The sequence below is a fragment of the Epinephelus lanceolatus genome, chromosome 22 (assembly GCF_041903045.1).
Source record: "Epinephelus lanceolatus isolate andai-2023 chromosome 22, ASM4190304v1, whole genome shotgun sequence".
Taxonomy (NCBI): domain Eukaryota; kingdom Metazoa; phylum Chordata; class Actinopteri; order Perciformes; family Serranidae; genus Epinephelus; species Epinephelus lanceolatus.
The window spans coordinates 21,331,754-21,347,875 of NC_135755.1; positions in this window are offsets into that span (position 1 = coordinate 21,331,754).

Genomic DNA, 16,122 nt, shown 5'->3' on the forward strand with positions numbered 1-16,122 from the left:
CATGGATAGATTTGGGCAACAAAACTACTTGGTTAGGTTTAGAAAAAAAGTCATGCTTTGGGTTATACAGTAATAAGTCCGATTCCTACATAATGTAACGTGACGTCAATGTACAAAGTCTCTGCATAAATTGCGTAACGTTACGCTGACTCAACATTGACTTATGGTTTCACACAGGATATGAACTTTGGCCTCTAGGATGAAAGTCCAGTTTTGTTTGACCCATGCACCTCCCCTCACTCCCGCCTCATGCAGACTTTCTTGGTATTTGATGCCTTGGGAATAAGAATGGGCTGGTACATTCTGGCATTTACCATGTGATGCTTCTAACAGCCAAACTGGCTAAAAAACTCCTTTAGATTTAGTTTAATTAGTTTCCCTGCGGTCACTTGTTTGCAATCAGTTCCAATGTGTCTTTATGTGAGGGTGGATGAGTGAAGGTCTGTGGCTTTAGAGCAATTTAATGGTGAAAACAAGTTCACTATCAGAGAATTTGACTTGAAATATAGGAGACACAGAGAGAACCCTATTGCCATTTAATCTTGAGAACCAAGATGAGAAACTGCAAATCAGTTCTTTTAAACTTTCGAAAAGTGCTGTGATTCTTCACCAGACCTTCACGGATGCATCAGCTTGCCGGATGCGTAGCATGCGCAGAGTTGGAAAGAAGCAGAACTTGTACAGAAGATAAGGTTTATAGTGTCAGCAGTGTCGAGTACCCAGCAGCCAGTCGAGGAGAGCTGAATGAACAAACGGTCTCTGCAGAGCACTGCTGAGGAGTGAGTGGCGTATTGTTAATTGAGCACAAAAAGCACTTGTGAGGCATGACAAGGAACTATGAGGGGGAGAGCCATCTGAGTGAAAGCTCAGCATGAACCCTTTTGTTGGCCGATCATTATGGGCGACAAGCCTTACAAACCCTCATTAGACATTTATTTGCAGGTAATAATGCAGAATTATTTATTTAATTTACACATTAGGTGTCAGGGAAATGGTTCATGCAATGTTAATGCATCTGAATTGTCCACTTGATTGAAAAGAACATTTTAAGTTTGGAGCGAGATGCATCTTCACTGACTTCTACACTTAATTAAAATCGGACAAGTGATTTTGGCAGCTCCTCCTTCAAGCCAAGTATTACCATTAATACAATTACTAAAGTCTTTTTAAAATCAAATCACACATTGTTAGTTATGTGTGTGCGCTTTCATATGAGTCAAAAGTATTTTCCTTCAGTTACAGTGCTCAGCTGGATGTGTAAATTAGGGCCTAAAATCTTCTCCAAAATTATGTAATCGCATTGCGGCACATGCATCAGCACGAGCAGCTCTTATAGAGGATAATGTAACGTCATTTACAAGGCTAAAATGTGTTAATGATGATGAAAGTTGCTGCCACATGCTGTCAGTTGTTGCTGTACAGTCAGTCCCATTGAGTGATACGATGTAATTAGTGCTGGAAATGGACAGCCCATTGATGTATAGCATGAATAACTTCCCAACTCATTTGGATTTAATGGCACTATTTCTCAGTTGTTCCCTTCAGTCAGAAGAACAGTACAGTCCGGTCAGGATAATAATTTTTGTTGAGGCAATGTTAACTTAATGGTGGTGGTGAGCGTTCAGGCTGCATTTCCAATGATTTTTAAACCCCCAATCACAGACGCCTACAAGTTATTATCCTGTGCCCAGGAGGTAATAAAATATTACCTTTCAGAGCTTGTGGGCTGCGTGGAGGTCGGATAAACTATGATATAGAGCCAGCTCACGTTAGTGTGAAAGAATGATGAGAAACTATTTTGGAGAGGTATAATACACTGTTGTTCTGGGAACAGTTATGAATTGGAGGGATGTTAACTTTATTGTCTGAATATATTATTGTTTAAAGTTTATTTCTTACCCTAGAAAACACCAGTGGACAAAAAAAAACCCCTCACCTCAGACTAAGGTCTTTGTACGCCTCATTTTCACAGCATGGTATGGCTCAACTTGACTGTTTTCAATTGCAGAACTCCGTGTAGCTCTGTGTAGGCGGAATTCTTAGTAATCGCTATAGCATCACGGCGTGAAACTGGGAGGACTCCTCATCTGCAAACAAGAAAGGGGCACCCTGCAGTGTGGTTTTGCAGGCTGCCATTTTTCAAAATCTCAGTCACTACTGATGATAGCTTGGCTATTCAAAAATGGCTGGTTGGTGCAGGATGTCCCGTGTCGTGCTAGTGATGGTTCTCTCTGACCAATCAGTGGTCTCATGCAGTGAAAATGTGATATAAGTGGCTGTACTGGAAGTTTGGATCAAGTCATCATGATGACAGCACACAGGATTGGATGACAATTAATTTTTATTTATTTTATGATGACATGATGATCTCATGATGATGGCATGATGACATGTTGATGACATGATGACAGCATTCTGATGACATGATGACAGCATTCTGATGACATGATGACATGACGATGCCATGTTGATGACATGATGATGACATGACGATACCATGATGACATAATGATGACATGAGTTTCTGATGACATGATGACGACATGATAATGACATAGTGATAATGGCTTGATGATGACATGATGACGGCATGATGACATGATGATGCGATGATGATGACATGTTGATGACATGATGATGGCATAACGATGACATGGTGATTACATGTTGATGGTATGTTGATAACATTATGATGACATTATAATGACATTCTGATGACATGGTGACGACATGATGATAACATGATGACATGATGATTACAAGGTGATAATAGCTTGATGATGACAGGATGATAACATAAGGATGACATGAAGATGACATGTTGATGACATGATGATGACATGACAATACCATGATGACATAATGATGACATGAGTTTCTGACGACATGATGACGACATGATAATGACATAGTGATAATGGCTTGATGATGACATGATGACGGCATGATGACATGATGATGCGATGATGATGCCATGATGACATGTTGATGACATGATGATGGTATAATGATGACATGGTGATTACATGTTGATGGCATGTTGATAACATTATGATGACATTATAATGACATTCTGATGACATGATGACGACATGATGATAACATGTTGACATTATGATGATAAGGTGATAATAGCTTGATGATGACAGGATGATAACATAAGGATGACATGAAGATGACATATTGATGACATGACGATGACATGATGACATGGTGATAATGGCTTGATGATGACATAAGGATGACATGACGATGACATCTCGATGACAATATGACATGATGATGACATGTTGATGACATGATGATGACATGATAATGGCATGTTGATGATGACATTGTGATGACATGATTATGAAATGATGATGTATTATGACAACATGATGATGATATGTTGATGACATTATGACGGCATGATAATGACATGACAATGACATGACGATGACATGTTGATGGCATGATGATGACATGATAACATTCTGAGGAAATGTTCATGAAATGATGATGACATTATGATGGCATGATGGCATGATGGCATGATGACGTGTTGATTATGACGTGATGACATGATAATGACATTTTGATGACATGATGACATGATGAAGACATGTTGATAATGGCTTGATGACAGGATGATGACATAAGGATGACATGTTAATGACATGATAATGACCTGTTGATTACATAATGATATTCATGAAATGATTTTGGCATTATGACATGATGACATAGGACATACAGGCATGACATGTTGATGACATTGTCTTCATCAGCAGATCGAGGTTTACTGAGTTGTTGAGGAAATATAGATCACCCTCTCCAAATGTTATCAGTAAATAAAATCAGTATTATAATTTGTTATTGCTCTCATATTTCTGCACCTACTAATAGGCCAAAATGTGCATATTATTGATTCTTGTCCTTGGCTTTTTGCAGAATAATCCAGATCCATTTACACTGCTGGTTTTACGACTGACTCCAAGTCCATACGCCAACAAGTCCTATATCTTAATAACTGTCGGTTGGAAACAGGCAGGCCACTGAGCTTATTAAAAGGTAGAATATGACCCTAACCCACATTCACAGTATGGTTATGACGACAACTGATAATGCCTGTTTAATGAACTCATACTATACCCTGTGAGGGTCTTAAGTCTTGTTAATACTGGTTAATACTTGCAATATGCTGCTTGAAAATATTCTAGCTAATTAATAAATGTTATCAAATGTCTAGGGGCCACTAGCTGACATTTAATACCTGATTTACAAAAACATTTATTAAAATCAAGTCGGTAATGTTTTTCTAATATTAGGATACTATAACATAATAAGCATATATGTATAAAGGGTAAAACACATGACAAATTATTTGGAAGAAACCTTTCACAGATATGGCAGAACTCCTCTATCACTTCTTGCCTGAAAACACAGCTCAATGTAAAATGTGTCAGCATTTGAAAATGTTTTTGTAGATCATGAACAGTGCGCACACACAGCTGCATTTATTGATGCAGTAAATGTTTATGAAATATGTCCCCCAGCTGACAAAATCCTCTTTGTCTGCCTCGTGTTACATTTACTGCTGGAAATTTACTGGTTCAATTAGCTGTTGACCCCACACACAGTCATCGGTCACATTAAGTGCGCCACAACTCTTCACTGAATTTCAAGTAGCAGCATGTGATGTAGGAGGCCTCTCCAGTGTGGCTTTCACTGACACATAAATACAGAATATTGGGAATTCGTCTTGTTCTCGTACGTGCTTCGACTAATATAACCAAGTGACAACAGACACAATTTGCATGCCGTGTCAAGTTGAGTTCATGCCAGTTTTAAGGGCAGCTGCTGCACTGGCTGTCAACACTTCCACATTTTGAAGGCCTGTCACTGAGAAGCATCTGTGTTAGACCTGGAGCCACTCCAAAAGGTCCTTTTAATACTGAGCACAGTGTCGGCTGTTGTACCTACAAACTAGAGGCTGACATCGTATCAGAAATCCTGTCACGGCAAGCATCATTACATTTTGACGTCAGGGTTGAAAAAGAACAAAACTTCCTTGACTTCCTAGAGTCACTGTGTGTGCAACATCTGTTCCAGGATACAATACACCTGTTTTTACAAATTGGAGCCAGCTCAGTCAAGTGAACATTTATAAGTGCTGACACTGACATTCACTCTTACTTAGGTTTGGAAGTGTCTCTCTAATAGACAACACAAAAATAATCTCCCAGGAATTAAAGCTCCTAAAAACTTGGTTTCATATTCAGAGTATTTCTGTCATGAAGAAACTCACATGAAATATTCCTGATTAAATGCATGATTAAAAATTAAAGTTAGGAGGGAAAAAGCATCCTCAATCATTATTCATTGAGAGTAAAACACTCAGAACTGAACCAAATTGATTGACAGAACCCGACAACATTATGGATATATAAAGAGAACTGGATCCAGCAATGGAGGCCTAACCCTGTTCATTCCTATTTCTTAATGGACCATGAAACAAAAAAACACAACTTCTGGGTATAAAATTACGCATATCTTCAGTATTCATGGGTCCAAGTTTTCTTTTAGTCACGCCTCTCAACTGCTACGTCTCGAGCTTGCTCACATGGATGACAGGTTATAATAACTCTGGATTTGGCTGTTAGTGAATTGTACAACTTTTGGGAAATAGTGATTTTTAAAAAAGACTATTTCAGTGTTTGTTTCAATCCAATGATTGACCAGCCCAGTCAGCAAAAGAAAGTGTTGGCATTATACATTCCTGCAAAGTGACGTAGTATATGAGCTGACTTTGTCATTAAAGGGTGGGGGGCTGTGACATGTCAACATGTCACCCCTGTTCGAGTAGTACACGGTGTGAACCCTTATTTTGTGTAACCTTGTTTTGTGTAGTCTGTTATGGTTAAGTGAATTTTCCGATTCTGCATTAGCATAATTGATAAGGTATTGTTACTCTTCAGTTATACGTTGATCATAGCAAGCTAGCAGCAATACTACAGGACAGTTTCACAAACACAGATCAATAACCTTGCACACCTGTATGGGCACATAAAATCTGATAGCAGCGGTAATCTGGCAATTTGAGATCAGATATGTATGTTCTACCTAACTGGTAGAAAAGGGGGGAATGTGTGGTGGCGAAAAGGCCTAGAAATATTTGACCCATAAGGTCAAGTTGGAAGCAAAACATGTTTACTAAAATTGAGTCATTTTGAATGGTCTCACTCTAGGGAGAATTCTAAGAACAGAGGGACCTAAAAAATACTGTGACACTGTGTGGCAATGTGACAGGAACAAGTTGTGGTAAAGTAGTAAGATGGAAATAAGCACAAGTTCAGGGAAACTCTATGAGACTGTTGAAGTTGTATGCTGTGTCTTCAATAAAATCCCGCAAGGCTGCAGATTGACCCCGAGCCATAGTACCTTTCTTCAACAGTGGATGGCGTGTCACCTAGGCAAGACACCTTGCAGCTAAGCTGTAGACCACTGTTCAAAACAATTAAACAATAAAACCAGTTGTTTTACTTAGTCATTCCTGTGTTTCCAGAAGCTTATTAGGCTTCCAACGTGGGTGTTTTGTGTGACCCATTGGTGGGTATAGTGCTATGAAAAGTGTTTTTTTTTGTTGAGACACTGCTGCGTAAAACAGGATCTTTCCTAACCATAACCAAGCAGTTTTTGTGCCTAAACCTAACCACATGTTAATCGTGTTGTTGAAACATAAAGTATCAATATATCCACTACATATTTAAAGGTAGGGTCTGGAGGATTTTCCAGTTGCTGTTTGTAAACACACATTCAAATTTGGCCCCTCCTATCAGGCTCAACTGCGCACTGCCCCTATCTCTCCCGGCAGTTGGGTGTTACACAAAATGATTCAAAGCTCAATCCTCACACTACATCAAGCCATATATTAGCTAAACGTAAAGTTATTTGCATCGGTTGATAGTTGGAATTAGCCTCCACAACAAACTACGTAGGAATTACAGTTGTTGTAATGGAAAAGTTGATAAATTAGCAAACTAGCACAAGCTAACCGGCCTGTATTTGGGATTTACCTGTCCAACAGAAAGCAGGCCAACTCCACGTCGCTGTATATCCCGAGCCTCTCGTTCAGTGTTCGAAAGCGGGTGAAAACCCCCCGATATTCACACAAGTTTTGGCCCGCGCTTTATCGGCTTGGCGTTTTGCCTCACTCACATTTAATTTCCTTTTCTTCGTGGGTACGTCTGTATCCGCCATTTCTCCCAGGTGTACCAGGCCCGGAGGTACAGAAGAAGGCTTCACAGAAGAGATTCAGGCAAGGCTCACGCTGGTGCACGCTGGGACACGGCACTTGCGCTTTCTCATTGGCTGGGGAAATCTCCATCCAGAAGCGGTCCGAGCTCACAAAAACATCAAAATACAGTTAAAGGACAGGAGCTCTGCAAACAGAGTCACCAGTAGAAGCCCATAGGTGATGATTAAGCAGGATTTCATTTGTATATGTCTATATTTTGTTTTGTTTGAAAATCCTCCAGATCCTACCTTTAACACACAAATAAGGTTTCCGTTGGTTGCAAAAACATACAGTGCCAACAGTTTTTCTGGTAATTAGGCTGGATTTACAGACATCTCTTTTACAATGTAGGTCTATGGGGAAAAGTCTTTTAGGCCCCCATGGCATCACTTGATGGCCCCAGAAGTTTTAATTACAAGATTTTACCATTAAGTCAAATTGGCTTTGAAGTTCCCAAGGCGCTGTTCCCAAGGGCTTGGGCCACATGAGCAACCAACTGTCATCAGATTCAGATGTTGCTAAATCCTTATTGGTTCACGATAGTGCACACATTGCCTTTTCCCAACTGAGCCCAGCCCACTCTAAACCACTGAAGAAAGCACAAACACAGAAATCTCTCAAGTGAAATAACCAAAAGTGTGGCTGTAAGAAGATGAATGAGAAAAAAATGTTTTTGGGGCCCTTTTACAGAAGTTGTGAGCAAAAGGTTCTGTGGAGTGGCCTGATGCCATTTCAAGTGTTGCTTTATTTCTCCAAAGTTAAACTCAATGAAACGTACCCTTATGTAGATTCCATCTGTGACTGGTGCAGATTGCTCCTCGCTTCTGTTGCCAGTAAGTTTTGGCACTGTATATTAAGGAAATCAACAGTTAATTTACCAAATTTTGGAGGTTTGTTTTCAACATGTTGACCGATAATTTTGGACAGCCAATACAACCAGATCCTCTGACTGCAATATTTGCGATCTCAGGTGAAAATAACTTCAGCCAGATCGACGATAATAACCTTTGTAACACTACCTGCAAGCCCACAATTCCTTGTCACACTAAGTATGGATCGTAGTATGTTCAAAAACCACTAAACATAGCCTTTAAAAAAAAAATCCCACAGGTATTTGAGTTCACTTCCTTCCTTCAGCAAAGAATTATTTCACAACACCACAAAATCTCTTGAGGAACAAAACTTTTACTTATTCATCACTGCTGTTGAATTCTTTTCTAGATGATCAACGAACCATCTGCCCAGAAGCCAATAAAACTAATAAGTGACGTGCAATTTAATGCATCACTGCAGGGTGTTCAGCATTGTTCTGAGCTTTGACAGGTGTTTTAATAAGAGCAGTGCTGAATACAGGTCCCTGATGAAGCAGAAATGCATTGGTGCTTGCTCTCGTATTTGTTCCAAGGAGGCCAGCCGTTAGGATATATTGGCAGGGACACAACATTTTCCAAAGTGGGCCCATTCACACCCACTGTGACTGATGAAATTACTTAAGGGTATTAAACCATAATATCATAAGATAAAATCCTGAGTGAACAAATTTATTTTTCTAAACTTCGAGGGCTACTTGGTCAAACTGTGTGCAGAACTTAAATTGCGTAAAGAGTATATTGCTGTTAACTCTCAGTTTTAAAATACAAGTATGCAGACATATTTAAATACGCCATTTTGAAAAATGGAAATGTTCCCTTTTCACTTGCCAAACTTAAGTGTAATTTTTAAAGATAGCATAACATGGTTGGTAACATGGTAGGGTCACCTTAGACCTTTTCACGAGTATATTGCTGTCAACTCTCAGTTTTAAAATACACTAACATACTGAAAACCTGTTGGTTGGTAGAGAGGGCTGGAGGTTCGATCCATTTCACCTCAAATTACTCTAGATCGATGCTTCTCGACTGGTGGGTCGCCGTCCAAAAATGGGTCAGGGGTCCACGTGTCAAGTTTGTAAAAAAACACACTTTATTTTGATGTACAACGAAATTCTGGTGCATAGCTTTTATTTGAAGCCCCATTTTCTGCTGAAGGGTGAGTGACTAATGATACTTGACAGCAAACGAGCTCGACAACATGGCCATCTGAGTTTGCTGCTTGTATACTAGTAAACTGGGTATTGGACAGGTTTAGGATATGGTGCTAGGATTTTTTTTACAGTTTACTAATGTTTTATAGACTGATAGAACAATTAATTGATTAATCAAGACAATAATCTACAGATTCATCAATAACAGAAGAAATTCTTGGTAATGCTGTGCCATGGGTCGTCTTTAAGAAGACAGCCACTTCAGAGTGTGCTGATAGAGGGCTGTTGGAGATTTTAGCAAGGCTGCAGCTTTTTGTCTGTGAGTAAGAATGGACTCAGGGAGGATTGTGAGGAGCTACAGCAGACAAATGGAGGGTTTGGTAAATGTAGTGCAGCAGACATTACTTTGGTTTGATCAATAATAATGGAGAGATCTTGTAAGGGAACAGGATTGCCCAGGGAAGAGGAGCAGCCGCTCACTAAGTGAAGTGCCCAAACCCAGCAGAAATATTGCAGAGCATTACAGTAAAATACCTCACGACTGTAATGTCGGAACGAGCAGATCACTCGAGTAATGTGTGCACATTTTTAGGGTATTTCAGCTGGCTCTCTGCTTCATTAAGATCCCTCACAAAGCAGCTGTGGACTTTTTCTGCCTGTCATTTGTTCTTTATAATAGACTGAATATGTGAATAGCTCCCAATTTTCCATCATGTGATTCTGGCAGTGCTCCATGACTAAATCAAATGAGCAGTTCCCTCCTCATTAAAAATGTAATCTTTCACTCGCTGACGTCCGACATGGGAACACCGACCTATCAGCACCCTTTAACAGCAGCGTGGTCTCTCTAAAACAGTGTCAGTCACCAGGTCTCATAAGATTGATAACTTGTCAGACACTCATCCATCATGCACCCAAGGTTGATGTGAGACATTGATATCTTAAGTTGATTTTTATTCATACACAAAAGATGCTAACAGGTACTTCCCCTCAGCAAACCTGTGAGCTTTTTGGCTTGAATAAGGTATTTAACGATCAATCAATAATAATAACTTTGCCAATTAAGTCCCTGTTAGTCATATGATTGATTAAATTAATTTATCAGATCCAATCTTAATCTGTACACGGTTTCTTAATTGATCCCTCTCAATCAACACTTATGATCCACTGTGGCAGTGTATTTTTCTGCAGAGACTCTACCCTCTGCCTGTATTTTCTGATTTTCTTCTCACAGTATTTGCTCAGGAAGTTTAGGGGTGTGTAGTCCCACTGTGCTCAGATGAGGCCGGGGCTTTATAAGAAGGTAGCCACCAGGTGCCAGACCAAAATCCAAAAATCCAAGAGACACAAATGCAAATGTACCGAGGCAAAATGCCAAACAAGAGTGAATCTTGGGTTGGCTTTTACTTTGACCTTGGCTGGCGAGCGTTTTATGTCAAACATTCATTCATTTCCCATAACTGCTTATCCTCTTGGGGGTTGCGGGGTGCTGCAGCCTATCCCAGCTGACATTTGGCAAGAGGTGGGGTTCACCCTGGACAGGTCACCAGACTATCCCCGGGCTGACACATAGAGACAGACAACCATTCATACTCACATTCACACCTACGGACAATTTAGAGTCACCAGCTAACCTGCATGTCTTTGGACTGTGGGAGGAAGCTGGAGTACCTGGAGAAAACCCACGCTGACACAGGGAGAACATCCGAGAGAGATGGGATTTGAAGGATGTTATGCTGTCGGACTGTCGAATGTGTGGAGGTAGGGTGTTCCAGAGCCTGGGGGCAGTGCAGCTGAAGGCCCTGGCACCCATGGTGCTGAGGCATGAGGTGGGAATGGTCAGCAGAGGAAGAGCACAGGGAACAGTAGGGGGTGTACTCCTGGAGAAGGTCATGCGCCATCCAAGACTTCAACATGCAAGGGACCACAGTGTAATTTAAGTGTTTATTAATATTAATGGTAGGTTAAGATTTGTCATTTAACAGCCATAACAGACCAAAAAAAAATCAATATTTGACTGTGACATTGAACCTGACAGTTTATACACATGTAAATCTCTGCCATCTGTTTGCTGAGAGAATAAGAATAACACACATAAACGAGTCTGTGTGTTTAGCTAATGTGTGTTCACAAAATGTTTATTCAGGCCCTGGACATGCATGTGACATTGACCATGTGTGTGTGACAGCCCTCTGTCAATAGGTCTCTTGTTGGGATGCACACGACACCTAACAGCTGTTTATACTTTCCATTTCCTCCCATACATTTCAAGTAGATCAAGCTGGTTTAGCTTTAATAAATTCATGAGTTGTTCGCTTTTTCTTTTCTATTTTTTCTTTCTGCAGTGGTTTTCCAAGAGATTAAGCAGGCCGTGATTATCTGTGTATTATGCATGTCTTTTCTAATTCAATCAAACAGATACAAATTGTCCTTTTCGCACTGTGTGAGTCATGGTGTATGAGTAACACAGTAAATGAAGGTGCTTCGGGGATCCTTTGGGCATCAGTGTTCATGTACTGGGTCTGTATCTTCCCTGGTAATTTGCTCAATATCACATGTTCCTAATTAGAAACACACACTGATTCCTCATTGACCTTCAGAATATGTGATATTCGTAAATCAATTTCACTTAATTTTTAAAGCAAGTATCTGTTCTGCTTATGTGTCCTTGAGCGAGACCTCGCTGCTTCGGGAGTCGTGCCAGAAGAGATTTTCTCCCTTTAAAGATCAATAAAATATTACATTATTATAACTTATTCTTTGGAGATTAATAATGCATTACACTACTATTATTATTTGTCAAATTTTACATTCATACACAGCAGCGTGTAAGATAAAGTGAGGAGCTTAGCTACCTCAATATTTTCCCAAGAAATAATGAGCAAGACCCTATGAATAATTGATCAGGCACAGATTTATTTATTTTTTTAATCTGAAAGGGACACTTACCATATGCCGCGTGTGCTTTGCCATCATGACCTTCTGAAACATTCACGTCACTCATCTTAAGCTGTGCTCAGCATGGGAGCAGAGTAGAAGATAAAAAGTGCTCGCTGAATGGCGGCCTCTGTGAAATAATAAGTAAAGAGAACTCAATGTGGATTCACTGCAGGATAAAAAATCCACTCTACAAGTCATTCCATTTATTACTGAAACCTAAAATCCATTTTGACCGAAAAATAAAGAAGACTGCCCGAGGTCAGATAATTGTGGCTCTGTGCAAAGAAATGTACAACTTCTTTCTTTGATGTATGTGGTATAGTTTCTTTGTTGTTATCGCCGAATTTCAAGGCATCAATACCAACAGCAAAACAACTTTAAAGTTGCATGAATGGGTCAGATGATTGTGTAATATGAAAGGGGTTGTTTAAAGTGATGAACCCACAGACAATTATCACCTTACTCTGATCTTTACCTCAGTTCTGAGAAACGTTTTAGCATCTTTCAGTCCATTGTTTTGGTTTTACTGCCTGTGTTCATACTGTTTGCTTTGTCTAAGGGCTCATTTATGCTCAAAGTTTGATACAGAGATGAAGATAGACAGAGCCCTCTGTCAGTACTCTGCGTTTATTTCGTCCATAATAATGCACATTTCCTGAAAGTTTGTTTGTTGTTGTGTGAAACTGTTGACTCTGCTGTTTAAAGCCATCTATTGGCTGTATCTATGCCAACATGAAGTATGCGTGGAAGTATGAGGGTTGTGATATTTACAGCATTTGAAACAGACATATGTATTTTTGTACATTAAGGGAGTATTAATGAGCCTTTATTGCTCTCATAAACTTCATCTCTAGCTGCAGCAGGCAGCTGATTTCAATGGAAAAAGCTCTGATAAACTCGCTGTACGCTGCCTGCCCAGCACTAATCAGCAGACAGAGTGGCCAAAAAATTAATGAATACATGAATAAAGTTAAAAAATGTGCATCACAAACTTCAGCTAGAAAAGTATACACAGAAGAGAGCCACTAGACAATACACACAGTGCCAAAGTGCCCTCACAGTCAAGAAAGCGGCGCAGATAACAAAACATTTATTATGCCTTACTTTAGTGGATTATAATATATTGGGTATGGAATTAATCTGCATATGCTCTGATTCAGATGAGACCATGGGTGTCAGCTTTTGAGCCACAATGAGGCCAGAATGTGAGGCTTCTTGTTTTGTAGCCGAGACAACTTCCAAAAATGCCCTTCACTCTGTGCTTTTGCTATGTGATTTTTGTTGAGGTTTTGCTGCCCTTATTGGTCAGTTAAGAGGAGTGAGGAGACAGCAGCCAATCATGGCGTAAAACAGTCAATAAAACAGGTTTTAAATAATTGTGAATCCCCACAACCATGAGAGGTCCTTGAGTGTTCTGTCATGAATGTCATAAAACAAAATATTAGGCTGATTGGTCCAGTAGTATGCAAGATTAGCTGCAGACAGACAGATACACAAATTTTTGTACTGTATTGTCTGTTGCTCTGTAACTTGATATGGATGTTGCTGCTGTGATACAGGTCACACTTGAAAATGAGACCTCTGGTCTCAACGATATTTTACCTGTCCTAAATAAAGGCTTAATAAAAAATACACACGCACACCCACATGCAGACACATGGCCAAGCCATTAAAAAAAAACCTCACTGCACGTATATTTGCAATATTGCTCATGAGTAGTAATCTTAGTCCTCCAAAATAGGCTTGAAAATACAGTATCAACACAGTTTGCCGTTAGTTTCCCTTTTAGAAATAATATCAGGAGCTCAAGACTCTCTAACCTTGAGAATCTCTTTTATGCAATGAATAATGGGTGTATACTGTATGATACACTGATGTGTCATTAAACTCTAAATGTTATAATCAATCATACCTGCCTGTATTCACCCATCAATTTACCAGGACAGACAGGAGCATGATTAATGAGTATGAGTTCAAAATATACTCTGCATGCAGTGAATAATATGTATGTGAAACCTAATGGGATTTGTCTATGCGTCAGTATAATAATGAACTCTTAAAGAAACTCTTTCACAGTCCCGCAGGCAGATATTTATGATTATTAAAGGACATTGAATTTTAATTCATCCCAAGCCGTTCACTGTGAACCTAGACTGGACCTGAGGACTTTAAAATTACTGACAGCTTCAACATAAGAGCGCCTCACCATTTCAATCCATTGGGCATGAAATGGGATCCAAACAAGATCAGCTCATATCACCATTCTCAGATTATCTACGAGTGAAGCAAAGCAGAACGATGGGATGGAGACTGAGATGGAGATGGTGCAAGTGCAGTTCAGCGTGTGGTCAGATGGTTTTCACGTGCCTCATCAATACCATCAGTGATTTTAAAAAAACAGCAGCGGGTGGTCATGGTGATAATGGGGATAGCTACATAAGTACATGTTTAGGTGCTGGACACAGACATGTAGTTGTCTAATCACCAATCCAAATTTTTTATTTTTTAAATTTGAGATATATTAACACATAATGTTTACTTATAGGTAAAATCATCAGTTTTCTCAATCATTCAGTTAAAAATGCAGGTTTCTTACAGTGTTTTCATTTTTACACATAATTTACTATTTGCTAAACCTTCCTCAAGCAGCCTTTTATAATCTATTCAAAACCAAAACCACAAGAGCAATGTAAGTATATTTAGAGTGTCCTTAAATGATGGTTATATTAAAAAGTCAACTTGAAACAGCTTTTTTTTTGCTAACGGAGCTAGCGTTAGCTTAATTAGTGAGCTATCTTCAGCTAACAAAATCTGGTGGCAACAGTTGTTCATTTGAGGTAGACTGTACTGACAAATAATGTTGACTTGTAGGTTAAAAAGTTTTCAATTGATTCATTTCGGCCTCAATTAATCACATTTAAAATAAAGGTTTCATACAGTGTTTTAATATTTTTTGCCCATGGGCTAATTTATCATTTGCTAAACCCTCGCCCAAACCACCTCTTTTATTCTTTAAAAACTAGAAATAATCTTATGTTTAAGTAGATTTACAGTGTCTTAAAATGGTTCAGGTGGCAGTATTAAAACAACTGGAAACAGCAAAAAAAAAAAAAAAAATTTAACCAACTCACTGAGCTAACGTTAGCTTAATCAGTTAAAAGTTTACGACAGCAACAGTTGTCATTTATGATCTGAGGAATACTGAGACATAATTTAACTTGACTTCTAGGTAAACAATAAGCAGTTTTCTCTATTAATTAGGTTGAAAATATAAGTTTCCCACAGTGTTTAAATATAATTTGAATGCATAAGTTACCATTTGTTAAACCTGTCTCCAAACAACCTTTTTTAGTCCTTTTAAATCCACAAAAGGAAATGTAACTCTCATTTATAGGGTCCTAAAATGAGTTAGCCTGAAATATTAGTATATATATATATATATATATATATATATATATATACAGTACAGGCCAAAAGTTTGGACACACCTTCTCATTCAATGCGTTTTCTTTATTTTCATGACTATTTACATTGTAGATTCTCACTGAAGGCATCACAACTATGAATGAACACATGTGGAGTTATATACTTAACAAAAAAAGGTGAAATAACTGAAAACATGTTTTATATTCTAGTTTCTTCAAAATAGCCACCCTTTGCTCTGATTACTGCTTTGCACACTCTTGGCATTCTCTCCATGAGCTTCAAGAGGTAGTCACCTGAAATGGTTTCCACTTCACAGGTGTGCCTTATCAGGGTTAATTAGTGGAATTTCTTGCTTTATCAATGGGGTTGGGACCATCAGTTGTGTTGTGCAGAAGTCAGGTCAATACACAGCCGACAGCCCTATTGGACAACTGTTAAAATTCATATTATGGCA